Source organism: Tamandua tetradactyla, chromosome 22 (genome assembly GCF_023851605.1).
Source record: "Tamandua tetradactyla isolate mTamTet1 chromosome 22, mTamTet1.pri, whole genome shotgun sequence".
Lineage (NCBI taxonomy): Eukaryota > Metazoa > Chordata > Mammalia > Pilosa > Myrmecophagidae > Tamandua > Tamandua tetradactyla.
In genome coordinates this window covers 27,050,618-27,058,624 of record NC_135348.1, presented here as the reverse complement: position 1 = coordinate 27,058,624, position 8,007 = coordinate 27,050,618, and the positions used below count along the sequence as shown (strand labels likewise).

The window sequence follows — 8,007 nt, the reverse complement described above, 5'->3', positions numbered from 1 at the left end:
ATGATGTAAACACATCCACTGGCTGAGGCACTCTTGGCACTCTTAGAACTGTTCAAATATAACTGGCATGCTTGCCTTTTGAATTCTTGCCCCATAATTATAAATATATGTGTGATGATGTCAAATCAGAAACACTCTTTCTCATCTTTCAGATGAGGGGGTGGTGTGTAAAGCCTTGTTCTGTTCTGGACTTGGTGAAGGAGAATTCCCTGGAAGCTTTTATATTAAATTAGAGCGCATAAATTAGGATTTGACTTCATCCCTTCATCATTGGTTTCCTTTCCCTGTGACATTTAACCCAGCAGGAGAGAAAGATTTTCTCCAATTGCCCAAACTTCTTACTGATTTCCCTGGCAGTCCCTCCATTGCGTCATTCCCTAGCAAATGCCAACAGAAAGGCTGGTATTTTTCTTGCGTTAGTTTGCAGGGAAGGGGGCAAAATCTATTGAGCATTTATGTTGTCAATGGCTGCTTTAGTTTCTTAGGCTGTTTAAGCAAATGTCATTGAATGGGTTGGGTTCAACAACAGGAATTTGTTTGCTTACATTTTTAAAAGAAAATGTTTTATTACAGAAGTTGTGGATTTACAGAGCAATCATGCATAAAATATGAATTCCCATATACCACCCTGCCACCAACACTTGCATTGGTAGGGACAATTTGTCACAATTGATAATAACACTTTTTTTTGTAATCTTACTTTTTTTTAATAATAGTTACATTCGTTACAACTGATTATTAAAGTAGTACTATAACTACTGTCCATAGTTTATGTAGGGGTATTTCTCCCCATATTCCTGATCTATTATTATTTTTTCATTCATGTCTTTATTTTATTACTCATCTACCCATACACTGAATGAAGGGATTGTCAGTCACATGGTTTTTACAATCACATGGTCACATGGTATAAACTATATAGTTATCCAGTCGCTATCAAAGATCAAGGCTACTGGATTACAGTTCAACAATTTCAGGTATTTCCTTCTGGCTATTCTGATACACTATAAACCAAAAAAAGATTTCTATATAATGAGTACTAACTCATAACTAATAAGTCATAATCATTTATTAAATTCTAATATCTCAGTTAATCTTCCTCCCTGTCATTTATCATTCTCTCAATCTTCAGGGATCTCTGGGTGTGCTGGTTTGAAAGGATGTATGTCCCCTAGAAAAGCCATGTTTGAATCTAAATCCCATTTCATAAAGGTAGAATAATCCCTATTCAATACTGTATGTTTGAAACTGTAATCAGATCATCTCCCTGGAAATGTGATTTAATCAAGAGTGGTTGCTAAACTGGATTAGATGATGAAATGTCTCCACCCATTTGGGTGGGTCTTGATAAGTTTCTGGAGTCCTATAAAAGAGGAAACATTTTGGAGAACGAGAGCGATTCAGAGAAGAACATAGCCACAAGAGCTCACAAGCCAGTGATTTTTGGAGATGAAGAAGGAAAATGCCTCCCAGGGAGCTTCATGAGACAGGAAGCCAGGAGAGAAAGCTAGCAGGTGATGCCTTGCTCGCCATGTGCCCTTCCAGATGAGAGAGACACTGACTGTGTTTGCCATGTGCCTTCTCACTTGAGAGAGAAACCCTAAACTTCATTGGCCTTCTTACCAAGGTATCTTTCCCTGGATGCCTTTGATTGGACATTTCTATAGACTTGTGGTAATTGGGACATTTTCTTGGCTTTAGAACTGTAAACTAGCAATTTATTAAACTCCCCTCTTTAAAAGCCATTCTGTCTCTGGTATATTGCATTCCAGCTGCTAGCAGACTAGAACACCGGGCAATGACCATTTTAACTTTGTCAGCATTATGGGATAGAGGAATGAAACTGGTTGATGTTCTTGGAGAGGCTGGCTCCTCTGAGTTTCAGAATTTAGCTGGCATAGGAACAATCTGGAGGCCTTAAATTTCTAAAAAAATAAACTCATTAAGTAAAACATTTATAGAGTCTTAAATAAAGCTCAGGGTATTCTTTAGGGTTTTCAGAAATACTATTGATTAGGGCTTGGCATACTGTGGCAATTTGCAGCATCTGGCTGAAGCTTACATAAGAGTAACCTTCAGAATGACCTTTTTACTCTATTTGTGCTCACAGTTTTGAGGCTGAGAAAATGTCCAAATCAAGGCATCATCAGGGTGATGTTTTTCTTCCCAAGACTGGCTGCTGGCAATCCTTGGCTCCTTTGTCACATGGCAAGGCAGATGGCAGTGTCTGCTGGTCTCTCCCTTTTCTTTCAGGTTTCATTGATTTCAGTTTCTTGCTTCTGTGTTTTCCTCTCTTTGTCTGAATTTCCTTCTCTTATAAAGGACTCCAGTAAAAGGATTAAGACTTATTCTGATTGAGGTGGGACACACCTCAGCAAAAGGTCTTAATTACAAACAGGTTTACACCCACAGGAATGGATTAGATTTAAGAATACACTTTTCTGGGGTACATTCAGCTTCAAACCATCACAATGTTTATTTTACAATCCCCATTAGAACCACCTACAGAGAACCTTAAGCATTAAATAGTATCTGGTATATAAGAGGCCCTCAATAAATGCAATTGGGGTTAGAATGAAAAAGGAGTGAAAAAAGAAGAAAAAAAGAGAAGTCTTCAGATGGATTTAGGGGGATAAATCATGAAGACTTACTCCTGCAATCATGTAAAATTATCTATAGATTTCATTTAATCACTTATTTATTCAACAGGTATTTTACTGAACATCCGTTAGGTACAGCACCACTGAGCACTGTAGAGGAGTAAAGATGAACTAAACATGGGCTCTGCCTTTACGGTGCATTTGATCTAGTAAAACAGGTCGGACTTGTATCTAAATAAATTTAATGCAAGCAGTATATGTTAAAATAGAGGCATGAATAAAATTCTGAGGAAAAAAGGAGTGGGGGAAATTTTACCTCAAACTGAGTAACCAAGAAGATTCTTGAAGTGGGTTACACGTAAACCAGTGGAGAGGATCTCATTAGTGGAAATAAGGTGAAGGTGTGGGGATGGTTTGATTAGGCTTTAGCTTAGTATGTGAGGAATGATACACTAAAGGTATCCACCCCTTTTTGGCACCTCTGTGCTATCCTCTGTTCCACAGGGAGCCAGAAGGCTGGAAACTGCATTTCCTACACTCTTCTGCAACTTGGCTTTCTCTTCAGTCCTTCCAAGGGGAGACAATTGCATGAGACTTCAATGGGCAGGTGGAAAGGGGGACACCGCGATGCTTCTGGTTCAGCCAATTCACTGTGGGCTTCAGAAATGGCAGTGATTTCAACAGAAGTAGCGGGAGGGGGACCCCTGATTCTGACCTGCCAGTGGTTCCATGCACAGAAGCAGCAGCACCAGCAGCACGATGGTAGATACATACTTGGGGGCTCTGGGGAATACCCCTTTGCTCCTCCAGTCTTCTAAAAGCTTTGTTTTGAAAAAAGAAATTAGGTTGAAATTTAATTTACTTACACTGAACTGCATTCGCTTAAAATACATGATTTGATGAGCTCTATGGGATATGAGGTATGCATGTACTCGTGAAACCACACGAATACCTTGACTGCTTATTTAGAAATGTTGAACATTTCTGTTTCCCTCAAAAGTTTTCTCTGGGTTCTCTTTCCCTGGCCCTAGATAACCCCGATCTGCTTTTTGTATCTCTTTTTCAGGGTTTTTCATCCTGGCACTATTGACATCTGGGGCCTGGTTATTCTTTGCTGTGGGGCTTGGTCCTGGGCATTGATTTCAGCTTGTTCGGCAGCTTCCTTGGAAGAACATCAAATGACAGCAGCGCCTTCACCCAAAAAAGGTCCAAACATTGCCAAATGTCCCCTGGGGGGCAAAATCACCTCCAGTTGAGAACCATGATTCTAGATTAAGGTGCATTTTCTAGAATTTTATATAAACGCAATCAAATAGTATGTATTCTACATTTAGCTACTTTCACTCAGGATTCCACATCCTCTCCATCCTTGCCAATATTTGGTATCATCAGTCTTTTAACTCCAGCCATTCTAGTGGGTGTGTAGTGCTATCTCATGTGGTGTTAATGAGCATTTGCCTGTGAACACTGAGCTTTTCATGTGCTTTTTGGCTATTTGCATATCTCCTTTTGTAAAGTGTCTGTTCGAATTCTTTCAGTAAATGCTAGCTTTTATTTGTTCATATTTTACCATTTTTGAGAACAAAGGAGTGTGTGGGTGTGTGTGTGCATTTGGCAGTAGGGATAAAGGAATGGATAAATAAAGCAGAACTAGGTATTTCATGTTTCCCACAATGACATAGGTCCAGGCTACCATCAGACTTTGCCCATATTTTGCTTGGGTTGTTTGCCTTCTTACTGAATTGTAAGTTTTCTATTTATATTTTGAATACAAGTTCTTTGTCAGATACATGTATTGCTAAATATTTTCTCCCAGCATAGGGCTTGATTTTTTGTTTTCCGAAAGATCTCTATCAAAGGGCAAAAGTTTTAGTTTTGATAAAGCCCAATGTATCAATTTTTTCCTATGGCTTGTATTTTTGAATCTTATTGGAAAATAAATTTGCCTTGCCTAAATTTGCAAACACTTCTCCTGTGTTTTCTTCTGGACATTTTATAGTTACAGTTTTTAGATTGAACTTTATGATCCATTTCTAATTAATTTTATGTATGGCACAAGAAAATGGATGGTGTTAATTTTTCTCTAACACTTTTCTTATCAGTTTCTTATATTAAAATTCCTTTATTTTGATATACCTAGAGTAAATTTTGTTTTTCTGATTTGGCCTCATTGGACACAGGCTCTGGGGTTAGAAAGATAGTCTGGACTCAGAAAATAGAGGGATTTGAAAGCCAGGCTAAAAGTGCTGGGGCTTTATTTAATTAAAATGGATTACTGTATTAGTTTCCTCACAACCAAAACAAATACTATACAATGGGCTGGCTTAAAAAGTGGGGATTTATTAGCTCAAGGTTTTGAGGCTAAGAGAAGAGCAAAATCCAGGTGTCAAAAAAAAAAAATTCTTTTTTTTCAGAAGCCTGAGGTGCTCTGGGACTGGCTGCCAGTGATCCTTGGCCCTTGGCTTTTTGGTTACATGGCGATGTGCATGGCAGGCTCTTCTCTTTTCTTCTCCAGGTTCCATTGACTTCTGGCTCTTCCCCGTGCCTCTCTCTCTGCCTGAATTTCATTCTGCTTATAAAGGACTCCAGTAATCCAGGTTTAAACCCAACCTGGTTCACTGGGGCCACACCTTAACTGAACCAACATCTTAAAAGGTCTTATTTATTGGGGGCCACACCTACAAGCAGGCCAACCAAGACCAAGAACATGTCCAAACTGGGGTACATAACTCAATCCACCATAAATGTATTATGTTTGTGCTTAAGAAGTACTTGCATAGATAAATTGCTGAAAAATCAACTCAGGTTCCTTAGCAGTAAAATGATGATAATCCCTTTTCTTTTTTCTTTTTTTGAGGCTAGAATGAGATTTGGTAATAATATATAAGCAGAGCCCTTCACAGAGTGTCTGGCATATGCTGTTTCAGACAAAACTCAGCTATTATTGTATTTAATTTATCTACTGAGAACCTACTTTATTTTTTCTCCATTAAGCCTCCTGGCTTCCTTTCCCAGTAATGTTCTGGTGGACAAAGGATGCCCCTCCTTTCCCTGGTCACTATCACACCGTTTCTGTGATTTTCTATTTCTTCAGCATTGTTGGATGGGGACTGATATATCAACATTTCATAAAAAGCTCCCTGGCCCGGTGACAGCCTTATCCCTACTGCTTGTACAAGCGTCACCCTGCTACAAGATAGCACCACGCAAGTGCCAGAGGAAACTAGAAAACAGGGCTTGATGGAAACACAAAGTCTAATTTAAAGGTCAAGCTGCAGAACATAGCCATGTAAGGAATTCTTTAATTTCTGGGGAGTGTGTGTGTGCACGGGGGGTGGGTAGGCACACATTCTCTTCCACACACGTTTTCAAACAAGAAAGAAGCATTTTAAATGCAGGATTTGCTGCAATCTGCTGTCCTCTGGATGAGTATAACAAGTGACAAGGTAAATTTACAACTAAATGCTACCTGGAGACTAAGCACTGACCTGGATCCCTGGCCTGTCTATGTGCAGGCATCTTTTTTATATCAATATTCTACTCCAAACTAGTTCAATTTTTTAATACAGTGTAATTTCTGACCATCAGTGTTTCCCCAGAGAGCACACGGTAAAGATTGTTTACAGAGCTTTAAGAGTACTGGGCCATTTGTTTCGAAGGACCCCTGTTTGCCTTCCCCTTCCTCAAGACGTATTGCATGCAACATCCTAGAATGGTTTGAGAACATTTCACAAACTAGATACTGGGGGATGAGGCAGGAAGGGAGGGCTCAAAGCGGCGGTGTACACAGACTGAAAAACTAATGGACTACTCTGAGATAAAGAAAAGAGACCTGATTTTTTGACCCAAGGCTTGGGCTTATATCTCAACAATAAACTACTGAAATTCACCTACATGGATGTATTTTCACACTTCTCTGGAAAACTCAATGGATTCTGTATAAAGATTATAATAGCAAGACCAGTGGTCCAGTTATTTTAGGTTATAAAACCTCACAAACTAACCCAATCTGCTGATGCACAGAATTCAAATTCCAGCTCTGTGTTTAGAACAAAGAATGGAATTTGTAACCAATATTTGTCTTTGCAATGGGCATTCCTTGCTCTGATTTAAGGTGAGAATAAAGACGATGCAAATGAGATAAGCTGCTTGGCAAAATAAAGGGATGTGAAAGGGCAAAAAGGAGTCAGGCGGGGTATTTCATCCTTCCCCCAGGGGGTGAAAAGTACTACTTTTCGTTCCTTATGCTGTCTTCCTCTTTGTTTCATAAGCAGGCTGATAAAGCTGGAAGAGCCTCAGAGATCACTTAACCAACAATCACTCAGGTACTTAAATAAGATAATGGATATAAAGTATTTATTTAGGCCAATTTCTGGTTCAGAGATACCCTTAGTAAAACTTCAGTTTATAGGGATGGTATTGATCCCTACCATCCCTATAATAATAATCCCTGGAGCTGCTGTTACATTGTTGTTCCTGGTTAAAATAACCAATTCTACCCACTTTAGGAATGAGGCTGGAGAGCAAGGAACTCAAAATCCTGTGGTGGTCAAATGCTAAAATGCTTCTTATCTCAATGCTGAGATTAAGTCTGCTAACTCCTTAAACAGCTCTCTCTGGCCTTTTAGAGCAAATTCTAAGAGCTTTTTTTTTTGTAGAGTCACACACTGTTTTGATCAATGTAAAGGAGGTTTTTTTTTTTTTTTACATGGGCAGGCACCGGGAATTGAACCTGGGTCCTCGGGCATGGCAGGCAAGCATTCTTGCCTGCTGAGCCACCATGGCCCGCCCACCCATGGAGGTTTTGATATCTCCCTCTCCCTCTAGAGAATCATTACTATCTTTCCTGGGTCCCCACTTGTCATGGAGATTTTGTTGAACTTTGGAGTCAATATGTCAGACTTGATTTACATTTTGTTGTTTTCCAGAGATAAAATTAAGTCGTTACTTTATGGGTAGTTTTTCCATACAGACCATCTGCTACCCCCAATCATTGCTTCATTTAGGTTTGGGACCTCTTAAAAATACTCATGTTACTCTGAAACTGATTTTTTGGAGAAATTTTAAAATGCTACAAAAGTGCAAGGACTAAAATAGTAAAACGAAGCTACATCACCAATGCTGATGTTTATTGACACTGAGGGCTGTGCTCAATGTCACCTCTTCACAGAAGCCCTCCTTGACCACATTTATCTAATAGCCTCCTAGCCACTCTAACTCTTACCTGGCTTTATTTTACTAAATTTTTATAGTCATGTCTTGGTAGCATTTCTTTCTTTTTTTTTTTAAGCATGGGCAGGCATGGGCTCGAACCCGGGTCTCTGGGATGGCAGGCGAGAACTCTGCCACTGAGTCGTCACATCGCCCTGCATTTCTTTTTCTTCCATCTTTTGCACTAGAATGTTAT

General features: G+C 39.4%; 1 protein-coding gene across 1 annotated transcript in view; it reads right to left on the bottom strand.

Annotated features, from left to right (window-relative positions):
- Positions 1 to 8,007, bottom strand: part of RNF150 (ring finger protein 150) — a 286,002-nt gene that overhangs the window by 8,029 nt on the left and 269,966 nt on the right. The gene's annotated exons all lie outside the window — the stretch shown is intronic.